Genomic DNA, 13,565 nt, shown 5'->3' with positions numbered 1-13,565 from the left:
AAAGTTACAGAGTGATATAATTTTTAAGTGCATTTTCAAGGAATTTTCTGCTTACAACATGACAGTTCTTAGCATTTCACGATTGGGCGTAGCACATTATCATCATAGTAACCTTCGCCGAAGATTTATTGTTAGAATTAATTCCAGATGTGCTCCATTAACATCGAGAAAGATGGTTCAAATGGCTCTCAGCACTATGGGACTTAACTTCTGAGGTCATCAGTTTCCTAGAACTTAGAACTACTTAAACCTAACCAACCTAAGGACATCACACACATCCATGCCCGAGGCAGGATTCTAACCTGCGACCGTAGCGGTCCGCGGTTCCAGACAGAATCATCTAGAGCCGCTCGGCCACCCGGCCGGCATGGCGTAAACAAACAGTGAGATATTGACGACCTGCCAGTCCATGAACTGTTTGCGTGCAACTGTTAAACTTGTCGTAGCATTTTGATATAAACACGACACTCTCTTTGGTGAAAGTGTGCTACTTGGTTACAGTGGTGCATATGTTCAAATGTCAAATACCTACTGATTGAAATCTGGCTACAAATAGTATAACAATCTGTGGACAAGTTATTCACAATTAGCCAAACAATATCATAACAACAGAAAATATACAATATATAGACAAATCGTGCTGAATAGTGTGACAAAAATGATTTTGTCGAAGTAAAGTAGTATGAAACAGAGTGTTATGGTTTTTGAAGAGAAATTCTATAGAATATTTTTTCTCTACTAGGCGACTCAGTACACTTTCTTGAAAATCACGCAATCAGATTAAATTCTGTTTCGAGTCATTGTCTGCGGCAGACTCAACTTCTCAGACAACCTTTCGGACAATCCAAGCCAAGAAAATGTCAATGCAAAGTCGATAAATAAACACTATCACTAAAACTAGTAATATTTTTAAAGAAACTCTGAAAGAGTTTTGGTTTTCTTTGTCTAATAACGTCTAAATTACGTTTAGATTTATTGTCACCATGGAGCGCATTTATAGTACGATTGGCTGTCATCATGTCGTTTCCTTTTCCTCTAAACAGATTCTGAGAAAGAGGGAAATGTTGGCTTCAAAATTTCAGACAGCACACTGATGATGTACATACTGAGAAAAAAAGAAACCGGTAGTTTGAAATAATGTTAGTTCATCGAGGAAAAGAAGAAATAGGTTAAATGGTTTAATTTAATGTACCTAATATAGATAATACCCAGCTGTAGAACTGGTTTGTGGTTTGCACTGTGCGGTTTATTATCCGAGTGGAGGTGATGATACACTCAGTATGGGTTGCTTGGATCGTGATGTTCATCAGTTTAGGTGCAAGCGAGATGACGATACATTGAGGTAAAGCATGTTTGGATATACGTATTAACGACCCACTGATGGCGGTGTAGCGACTAAGATCGTGTTATGTTTTATAACGACACACATGTAGTGGAGATGGTGACCAATATGAAATTATTTATTGATTTCTGTGAAGTGATGTATTTGTATTCATTAAAGTATCTACCGGTACAAGATAACTCAGACGTAATTTCTGGTTGGTGCAACGAATGGCAGTTGTGTTTAAATGTCGAAAATCCAAGTTAATGCTGATGAGGAGAAAAACGAAGCCTATAATGTTTAGGTACAGCAATAGTTGTATTCTGCTGCATACAATGACGTCGTATAAATATCTGGGCGTAATGCTGCAAAGCGACATGAAATGGAACGAGCAGAACTGCAAGAGGGAAGGTGAATGGCCGACTTCCGTTTATTGAGATAATCTTAGGAAGGTGTGATTACTCTGCAATTAAGACCCCGTATAACACACTAGCGCGACCTAGTCTTGAGTACTGCTCCAGTGTTTGGGGTCCTTATCAGATCGGATTAAAGAAAGACTTAGAGGCAGTTCAGAGGCGGGCAGCTGGATTTATTACCGGTCGGTTCCAACAACAAGCAAGTGTTACGGAGAACCTTCGAGAACTCAGTGAGAATGCGTGGAGGGAAGACGACGTCCTTTTCGGGAATCACTAGTGAGAAAATTTAGAGGATCGGCATTTGATGCTGACTGCTGAACGATTCTATTGCCGCCAACTAACACAGCTCGTAAGGGTTATGAAGATAAGATACGAAAAATTAAGGCTGATGAAATGACTAGTAGTCGTACAGTGTACTCTTTTCCATGCACCGTAATTTGGTTTGCTGAGTATCTATGTAGATTTAGAGGTAGGAAATGAAATATAAGTACACTACTGGCCATTAAAATTGCTACACCAAGAAGAAATGCAGATGATAAAGGGGTATTCATTGGACAAATATACACTCCTGGAAATTGAAATAAGAACACCGTGAATTCATTGTCCCAGGAAGGGGAAACTATATTGACACATTCCTGGGGTCAGATACATCACATGATCACACTGACAGACGCACAGGCACATAGACACAGGCAACAGAGCATGCACAATGTCGGCACTAGTACAGTGTATATCCACCTTTCGCAGCAATGCAGGCTGCTATTCTCCCATGGAGACGATCGTAGAGATGCTGGATGTAGTCCTGTGGAACGGCTTGCTATGCCATTTCCACCTGGCGCCTCAGTTGGACCAGCGTTCGTGCTGGACGTGCAGACCGCGTGAGACGACGCTTCATCCATTCCCAAACATGCTCAATGGGGGACAGATCCGGAGATCTTGCTGGCCTGGGTAGTTGACTTACACCTTCTAGAGCACGTTGGGTGGCACGATATACATGCGGACGTGCATTGTCCTGTTGGAACAGCAAGTTCCCTTGCCGGTCTAGGAATGGTAGAACGATGGGTTCGATGACGGTTTGGATGTACCGTGCACTATTCAGTGTCCCCTCGACGATCACCAGTGGTGTACGGCCAGTGTAGGAGATCGCTCCCCATACCATGATGCCGGGTGTTGGCCCTGTGTACCTCGGTCGTATGCAGTCCTGATTGTGGCGCTCACCTGCACGGCGCCAAACACGCATACGACCATCATTGGCACCAAGGCAGAAGTGACTCTCATCGCTGAAGACGACACGTCTCCATTCGTCCCTCCATTCACGCCTGTCGCGACACCACTGGAGGCGGGCTGCACGATGTTGGGGCGTGAGCGGAAGACGGCCTAACGGTGTGCGGGACCGTAGCCGAGCTTCATGGAGACGGTTGCGAATGGTCCTCGCCGATACCCCAGGAGCAACAGTGTGCCTAATTTGCTGGGAAGTGGCGGTGCGGTCCCCTACGGCACTGCGTAGGATCCTACGGTCTTGGGGTGCATCCGTGCGTCGCTGCGGACCGGTCCCAGGTCGACGGGCACGTGCACCTTCCGCCGACCACCGGCGACAACATCGATGTACTGTGGAGACCTCACGCCCCACGTGTTGAGCAATTCGGCGGTACGTCCACCCGGCCTCCCGCATGCCCACTATACGCCCTCGCTCAAAGTCAACTGCACATACGGTTCACGTTCACGCTGTCGCGGCATGCTACCAGTGTTAAAGACTGCGATGGAGCTCCGTATGCCACGGCAAACTGGCTGACACTGACGGCGGCGGTGCACAAATGCTGCGCAGCTAGCGCCATTCGACGGCCAACACCGCGGTTCCTGGTGTGTCCGCTGTGCCGTGCGTGTGATCATTGCTTGTACAGCCCTCTCGCAGTGTCCGGAGCAAGTATGGTGGGTCTGACACACCGGTGTCAATGTGTTCTTTTTTCCTTTTCCAGGAGTGTATTATACTAGAATTGACATGAAATTACATTTTCACGCAATTTGGGTGAATTGATCCTGAGAAATCAGTAACCAGAACAACCACCTCTGGCCGTAGTAACGGCCTTGATACGCCTGTGCATTGAGTCAAACAAAGCTTGGATGGCGTGTACACGCTACCACAGTTCATCAAGAATAGTGACGCGTATTGTGACGAGCCAGTTGCTCGGCCACCGTTGACCAAACGCTTTCAATTGGTGAGAGATCTGGAGAATGTGCTGGCCAGGGCAGCAGTCGAACATTTTCTGTATCCAGAAAGGCCCGTACACGACATGCAACATGCGGTCGTGCATTAACCTGCTGAAATGTAGGGTTTCTCAGGAATCGAATGAAGGGTACAGCCACGGGTCGTAACACATCTGAAATGTAACGTCCACTGTTCAAAGAGCCGTTAATGCGAACAAGAGCTGACTGAGACGTGTCACCAATGGCACCCCTTAACATCACGCCGGGTGATACGCCAGTATGGCGATGACGAATACACGCTTCCAATGTGCGTTCACCGCGATGTCGCCAAACACGGTTGCGACCATCATGATGCTGTAAACAGAACCTGTATCCATCAGAAAAAAATGAAGTTTTGCCATTCGTACACCCAGGTTCGTCGTTGAGTACACCATCGCAGGCGCTCCTGTCTTTGATACAGCGTCACGGGTAACCGCAGCCATGGTCTCCGAGCTGATAGTCCATGCTGCAGCAAACGTCGTCGAACTGTTCGTGCAAATGATTGTTGTCTTGCAAACCTCCCCATCTGTTGACTCAGGGATCGAGACGTGGCTTCACGATCCGTTACAGCCATGCGGAAAGATGTCTCTCATCTCGACTGTTAGTGATACGAGGCCGTTGGGATCCAGCACGGCGTTCCGTATCACCCTACTGAATCCACTGATTCAATATTCTGCCAACAGTCATTGGATCCCGACCAACGCGAGCAGCAATTTCGCGATACGATAAACCGCAATCGCGATGGGCTACAATCCGACCTTTATCAATGTCGGAAACTTGATGGTACGCATTTCTTCTCCTAACACGAGGCATCACAACAACGTTTCACCAGGCAACGCCGGTCAGATGCTGTTTGTGTATGAGAAATCGGCTGGAAACTATCCTAATATCAGCACGTTGTAGGTGTCGCCACCGGCGCCAACCTTGTGTGAATACTCTGAAAACCCAATCATTTGCATATCACAGCATCTTCTTCCTGGTGGTTAAATTTCGCGTCTGTAGCACATCTTCGTGGTGTAGCAATTTTAATGGCCAGTAGTGTAGGTGCTCGTATGGAGTATTGTATGGAACGAAGGAAGGTCTGATTTATTGTAAACGTCCAGGTCATTAGATAATCAGCTGTGGCTCGCTTTGGAGAAGGATAGGGAAGTAAACGGGGCCTGTCCAATTCAGTGGGGCCTTCCAGGAATCTGCTGTATGTGATGTAGGGAAACTGGTAAACCTCGATCTTGTTTGTCGTTTGAAGAGGTGAAGCGCAGCCCTGCCACATTGCAATCTCGCTGAGAGTAGAAAGCAGGAAAAGTAGTCACGGATGAAATAAATGAACTGGAACACCGCCATTTCGGATGAATGTAGATTCTGATAGTGAATTTATGCTATTGTGGCCAACTGTTTAGGAAAATCCTGGGGCATTTGACAAAATTCCTGCTCAGGTACTGCACATTCAAACAGTTATATTCTGACAGCACAAAATACAAACACTGAGCGATTCCAGAGCGGATGAAGCCACATTTCTCAGACACGTATCTCTCTAACTTCCAGTTCCAATTACAGATTCCGAGAAAAGCATTTTGCATCGTAGCGACAGTCGCCATCAGTTACAAATTGTGACTTGCTTGAGAAGTTCGGTGGATTTGAGCACTGACGGTTCCTCTGTAGATGATTGTATCCGTTTCTTATAACCCCAGAGGTGTCGAAGGGGTTGCCTAACCCGAAGGGGCTAGAGCAGCCTCCAGGCTGATTTGGTGTCGAAACTTCTGACGATACCTTTCTAGAGAGCTCCACAAAGGTGCATGTGTGACTTCGAGAGTGTTACTAAACTGCTGGTCTTACAGGGACCATTTACAGTTTTATTCACTCAAATGTTAATGTTGGGCTTCTAACAACCCTACCACAACAAAGGTCAAAATTTAATAACGATTGTGGTGTTGCTCACGCTGCTAGATACTGCATTTTCGGGCAACAACAAAGTTATTATGTGGCAGGTGTCGTTAGAGTACAGTTAATAAAGTCATTTGATGTAATAATGAATAAACTAGGCACTCATCTTATCGTGTTTCCCACGCTGGTCTCGTTGTAAAATCATGGCTCAATCGTCAAAAATCTAGGTGGTGATGATTCCAAGCTCGGAAGCAAAGAGGACTAGGTTTTATTCTGCTATATTCAAAAGAAGTTTTAAAGATGTGTTTCACAATCCAAACTTGAAGATTACACTTTTGCAGCACAATGGTGACGTAAAAAGTTAGCCGGCCGTGGTGGCCGTGCGGTTCTAGGCGCTGCAGTCCGGAACCGCGGGACTGCTACGGTCGCAGGTTCGAATCCTGCCTCGGGCATGGATGTGTGTGATGTCCTTAGGCTAGTTAGGTTTAAGTAGTTCTAAGTTCTAGGGGACTGATGACCTAAGATGTTAAGTCCCATAGTGCTCAGAGCCATTTGAACCATTTTTTTTTTGTAAAAAAGTTATCAACACTCCGAATTTGTGTTACACTTCCTTTCTATTGCTTTTGTTGCAGTATCACATAACACACAAAACATCACTTCGCAATGCAAAACATACTTGAAAACATCTTCCTCACATTTTATAAGCTAACTACAATATGCGTCTTTCCAACATGACGTCCAAGACTTGACCTTCTCAAGGTCCGACTCTAATTAACTGCTTGCGCGCCCAAAAAATCAGAGTTACTAGTACGTCAAAGATCATAGTGACAAAAGAAAGAATACACATAAGAATAATATCATTGCAACATAAACATGTCGATGTATCAAAGTACCTCTACATTAACGAACTCAAATCTGAATGTTGTCTCAGAAATATGTCAACTACTTTACAGAAACACAGTAGAATATTGCTGGTATCGAGAGGTTTAGGTGAGCTGCCGTAATGGTTACGTAATTCAAGTACCATTACAGGCTGCAGCATGATCACGCCATAGAACTGCAGGAAATAGCAGTGTTCAAATAGCATAAATATCATTTGTTACTTCGGATCTTGTACTAATTTCATAGAATGGTTTTGAGTGGTCCCTATTAGTTCCAATCTGTAAACGAGAGTAAGGGGTGCGGTCACATTCAGCCCCACAATGTTCTTAGACAAGTGTTGAGATTCGCCAGGCAGTCAGCAGTGTCAGAGGTTCTCAAGAACATCTTCCTGCTGCTCGTCGCATTGCGAACTGCCGGCTTCGGGCACAAAATGCGTGGGAATCAACGTCACAGGGAAAAGAATGGTTTCACTGACACCATTTATGCAACCCTCGGGGCCTTTTCATGTCGATTCTGAGCGATCTGTATGCCTGAAATATTTTCTTCGTTTATCCGTATTAACACCGCGTGATTTGAACGCTAGGCGGCGTAGTTCTGATATCCACTGCAGAGACGTCAAAAGAAGAGGTGAAATGTAGGTAAGAGTGGCCGTGACGACCCTCCAAACGTGTGACAGGTCAGCACTGTCGTTGGAGGGATTGTGGTGAAATTTGATACCAATGTGATATCATAAACGCAGCTTCCAGCTACTGTGAACTTCCAACTTGTAGCCTCTTTTTCGTATGTGTCGACACCTTGCTGTTTGAAGCGTCACCGAGGCCGAGGGTGACGTCTTAGAGCGACGCACTTTGGCACCATTACAGAGGAAGGCTGTAGGCACCTCTGGGCCAAATTTCAAATGTATGTGTCGCAAAGGGAGACAGTTACGGGGTTTCAAAAAAGTCACTACTTAATTCTGTTTCGCAGTGTTTTTGATCGGAACGTATGCTGACCTATCTCAATGTAATGTAAGGTACTGTGTGTGCTGGTACGGTGACTAGTCTTGCTTGCGCATTACACTTTTCGTTCTATCCATGGAAATTGACTTCTGTGCATATATGAGTTCTCCATTTTCTGAGAAAGTGGGAAACGATTACATTTTGATCTGTTCATCACATGGTGTTCATCATGACTTGATGACAGATAAAATCGCACACATTTTGGAGTGTATGTATGTATGGATGTGTATGTGTGTGTGTGTGTGTGTGTTTGTGTGTGTGTGTGTGTGTGTGTGTGTGTGTGTGTGTGTGTGTGTGTCTGTGTGTGTGTGAGTGTGTGTGTGTGTGTGTGTGTGCGCGCGTAAAAATTATCAGGCGATGATATTCCATAATCGCCAGTAAAATACAGCATTTGTTTCAAATAAAGAAGCCTGATGCAGAAAAACGATTTCTTTCAAAAATTCATAAAATACGGTCGACTGAGGAATTCAGTAATGGAACTCCTTCGATCCAGCACCACTGAAGTTTGAAAGAGAGGACGGAATAATTAAAGAGCAACACAGGTCTGTGCTTTTAATTAAACTCCATTGAAAATGGATGAATCAGAAATTGTACTACATACGGGAAGTTATTTCTGCATTACACGTGTTCGTGAACACGGTCGCCCATAATAGAGTCCTGGCGTTAATGTTAAGCGTTTGTCTGATGTGAGGCGAATAAAAACAAATGATCTGGTTTTTCACATACGATACGCACAGTTCGGTATCAACAACAGCGCAGCACTTCTGTGAAGGATTTCGAATAGTTTCTCACATTTTAATGAAAGATTCCGTTTATACATTTATAATATAGGCTGAGTAGACTATGCATTTTTAGTAGCTAAGTATATTACACATATACATACAGGTATACAGGTATCCAAAAAACTTACGTCCAGTTGACTGTGAAAGTTGGTCGAAGTGCACTTGATACAACACACGTAAATAATGCATAGAAGCGGTTGTATGTAAGGCATTTGTATTAGTATATAAATTAGAATACAGTTTAAATGCACATAACCCTATGACCGAGTGAGGTGACGCTGTGGTTGAGACACTTGTCACATTAGAGAGCAATGGGACGAAGAAGAATCAGACCACAAGGGACAGGTGACAAATGATGAAGGAATTTGGCCTTGACCCTTTCATGGGCTCATGCCAGCCATCGCTTTACACAGTTTAGGAAAATCATAGAATTTTTAAATCTGGATGGCCAGATGGAAATTAGAACTGCCATCTTCCTGAACGCCATTTGTGTTTCTTAACCACTGCTCTGTCCCGTTGTCACTAATGTGTCTAGCGGAAAACCTACTACACGTTAAAATGAGGTGTGACAAAGTTAAAAATGTTACCTGTAAGTTCCATGGTAATCGGTTTCAAGACTTGCTCCCACAGTGTCAGGAATCTCCGACGACTGTTAACAATAACACGCCTCTTTGCAGAGTCAGGAGGATATTTTCTGCGTCAAGTTGAGCCAGCCACACCATCTGCTGCGTTGATTGTTGTGTAAGGCATGGTGCCCTACACATGGAGACTGGTGCGTTCTAAGACGTCCATGACACGTTTGACTGACAGATCACGATGATTACGAGTTCACCTCCATCAGATACTTTCTATGTCACTTTTGAAGCTGCGAGTCTAATACACTAGGGTAGCGGACATGTACTGATCTGGTGTTGCTAGGTTAACTGCTTTGCTTCTTTTCAGGTACGCTAATGGGAATACAAGTGCATACTCGCCCCGTCTAAATACCACTTTAGCAAAAACAACGAATGACCCCTTAATATCGTAACAACTGAAAGATATTAAGAAAATACTGTAAAGAGATGGGTGACGGGTTATGCAAACAGGTATTACTGTCAAGAACCGTGACGCATGTGTAGATTTGATAAAAATGGGTAAAGACTTTCGAGCTTTCAAATAGTTAAAAACAAGAAGTCACGAGATATAGATCGAGTTAAAATGAAATCGGTAATATATGAATGTACACTCTTCCTGAAATCTACCCTTCCTAAAAAAACTTGTACATCAGGCTATAGCCAAATGATTGGAAGAAAATTCTTGTTAAGCTATTGTGTAAAAATGAAGCAGTAATGATTATGAGAAGTACCAAGATGTCAGGTAATTTAATTCGGAATACAAATTCCGCAAGAAGACTGAACGTTATATGTTACATGGTGCTGAATTAAAGACACGTAACGTGTATCCACGGGACATGTGGCCTGTAATTGAAAAGTCTAGTGATGATCTCTCCGTTGGTAAAAGATTCTGAAATAGTCCCCCATTTGAATCTCTGGGAGGGAACTGACAAGAAGGAGGCGACCACGAGAAAAAGATTCAATAATCAACTAAAGGATAATGTTCTACGAATTACGAATTGTAGCGTGGAATTTCAGAAGCTTTAGCGTGGTAGGGAAACTAGAAGATCTGAAAAGAGAAATGCAAAGGCTCCACCTAGATATAGCAGGGGTGAGTCAAGTGAAATGGAAAGAAGACAAGGATTTCTAGTCAGATGAGTATAGGTTAATATCAACAGCAGCAGAAAATGGTATAACGGGAGTAGGATCCGTTATGGGTAGTAAGTTAGGGCAGAAAGTGTGTTACTGTGAACAGTTCAGTGAAAGGGTTGTTCTTATCAGAATCGACAGCAAACTAACACCGACAACGATAATTTAGATATATAAGCCAACGTCGCAAAGTGTAGGTGAAAAGACAGACAAAGTATATGAGCGTTTTGAGGGGGTAATACAGTACGTATAGGGAGACGAAAATCTAATCGTCGTGGGAGACTGGAATGCAGTTGTAGGGGAAAGAGTAGAAGAAAAGGTTGCACTAGAGTATGGGCTTGGGACTAGGAATGAGAGAGGAGAAAGACTGAGTTCTGTAACAAGTTTCAGGTAGTAACAGCGAATACTTTGTTCAAGAATCACAACAGGAGGAGATATATTTGGAAAATGCCGGCTAATACGGGGAGATTTCAGTTGGTTTACATTTTGATCAGACAGAGATTGCGAAATCAGATACCGGATTGTAAGGCGTACCCAGAAGCAGATATTGACTCAGATCACAATAGAGTAGTGTCGAAGAGTAGGCTGAAGTTTAAGACATTAGTCAGGAAGAATCAATACGCAAAGAACTGGGATACAGAAGTACTAAGGAATGGCCATAGACACAGCAATATGGAATAGCTCAGTAGGCAGTGCAGCTGAAGAGGAATGAACATCTCTAATAAGGGCCATCACAGAAGTTTTAAGGCGAAACATTGGTACAAATAAGTTAACTTCGAAGAAACCATGGGTAACAGAAGGTTTACTCCATATGGTCGATGAAAGGAGTAAGTACAAAAATGTTCCAGGAAACTTAGAACACAGAAGTACAAGTCGCTGAGGAAGGAAATAAATAGGAAGTGTACGAAAGCTAAGATAAAATGGCTGCAGGAAAAATGTGAAGAAATCGAAAAACAAATGTTTGTCGGAAGGACAGACTCAGCATACATGGAAGTCAAAGCAACCTTCGGTGACATTAAAAGCAAGGGCGGTAACATTAATAGTGCGACGGGAATTCCACTGCTAAATGCAGAGGAGAGATCGGAAAAATGGAAAGAATACATTGAAAGCCTCTATGATGAGGAGGATTTGTATGCTGTGATAGCAGAGGATATAAGATCAAATGAGGCAGAAGGGATACATAACATTCCATCAGAATTTATAAAATAATAGGGGAAGTGGCACCAAAACGGCTATTAATGTTGGTGTGTAGAATCTATGACTCAGACGACGTACCACAATGACTTTCAGAAAAATATCATTCAAACAGTTCCGAAGACTGCAAGAGCTTGTAGCGGGAGTTTGAATTTCGCCGCGCTACACTCATTCCCTCAGATATAAATTAATCCGTCACAGCTGTATGAGCGCTCGACGGCAGAGAAAATATTTATAAGAAAATGAAGGTACAAAATTTATAATTCTTTTTGTCTCTTGAGAGCGAAAGCTTAACTTCACTTATTCGCTAGTCTTGGTATGATTCAGACGTAAAAACTTATTCGCTAGTCTTGGTATGATTCAGACGTAAAAACTTATTCGCTAGTCTTGGTATGATTCAAACGTAAGAACTTGTTCGTTAGTCTTGGTCTGATTAAGATGTAAAAACTTATTGATGTGCTGACATATAGTATTGTGGTAACTTGTATGAAATTTGTAGGATGGAAGCAGCCGTAAAATACATTGCATTCAAGATCAAGATGGTTTTAATTTGTAGACATTAGTAATTCCTGGACGATGAAATTTACTGCAAGATTTTGGAGCAGCTACGACTTTTTCCATGCAGAAGTGAAGCATGATATCGTTGGAGAACAAATCCTGAACGCCACACGAGAGAAGACATATTAACTTGGTAATGAATGTACTCTTATCTACGCCATTTCCCCCTGTTAATCACATTTTGTTATTCCTTGTTCTCTTTCAAATAATTTTTGTAGTGGAAATTGGTTTGACTTTTGCTCAGAAATGCCACAAGGACCACCCCAACAATAGCTTTTCCGAATCACGAAGTCCGATAGCTTTTCTGTAATTCGAAGTCCGATTTGCATTTCATTCTTTCCCTAGTAATTCCTGGACGATGAAATTTACTGCAAGATTTTGGAGCAGCTACGACTTTTTTCATGCAGAAGTGAAACATGATATCGTTGGAGAACAAATCCTGAACGCCACACGAGAGAAGACATATTAACTTGGTAATGAATGTACTCTTATCTACGCCATTTCCCCCTGTTAATCACATTTTGTTATTCCTTGTTCTCTTTCAAATAATTTTTGTAGTGGAAATTGGTTTGACTTTTGCTCAGAAATGCCACAAGGACCACCCCAACAATAGCTTTTCCGAATCACGAAGTCCGATAGCTTTCTGTAATTCGAAGTCCGATTTGCATTTCATTCTTTCACTTTTTCACGGTCATTCTACATCTACATCTACGTCCATACTCCGCAAGCCACCTGACGGTGTGTGGCGGAGGGTACCTTCAGTACCTCTATCGGTTCTCCCTTCTATTCCAGTCTCGTATTGTTCGTGGAAAGAAGGACTGTCGGTATGCCTCTGTGCGGACTCTAATCTCTCTGGTTTTATCCTCATGGTCTCTTCGCGAGATATACGTAGGAGGGAGCAATATACTGCTTGACTCTTCGGTGAAGGTATGTTCTCGAAACTTCAATAAAAGCCCGTACCGAGCTACTGAGCGTCTCTCCTGCAGAGTCTTCCACTGGAGTTTATCTATCATCTCCGTAACGCTTTCGCGATTACTAAATGATCCTGTAACGAAGCGCGCTGCTCTCCGTTGGATCTTCTCTATCTCTTCTATCAACCCTATCTGGTACGGATCCCACACTGCTGAGCAGTATTCAAGCAGTGGGCGAACAAGCGTACTGTAACCTACTTCCTTTGTTTTCGGATTGCATTTCCTTAGGATTCTTCCAATGAATCTCAGTCTGGCATCTGCTTTACCGACGATCAACATTATATGATCATTCCATTTTAAATCACTCCTAATGCGTACTCCCAGATAATTTATGGTATTAACTGCTTCCAGTTGCTGACCTGCTATTTTGTAGCTAAATGATAAAGGATCTATCTTTCTGTATATTTGCAGCACATTACACTTGTCTACATTGAGATTCAATTGCCATTCCCTGCACCATGCGTCAATTCGCTGCAGATCCTCCTGCATTTCAATACAATTTTCCATTGTTACAACCTCTCGGTACACCACAGCATCATCTGCAAAAAGCCTCAGTGAACTTCCGATGTCATCCAC

The sequence above is a fragment of the Schistocerca piceifrons genome, chromosome 4, assembly GCF_021461385.2.
Source record: "Schistocerca piceifrons isolate TAMUIC-IGC-003096 chromosome 4, iqSchPice1.1, whole genome shotgun sequence".
NCBI lineage: Eukaryota > Metazoa > Arthropoda > Insecta > Orthoptera > Acrididae > Schistocerca > Schistocerca piceifrons.
Note: the sequence above shows the minus strand (reverse complement) of the source record.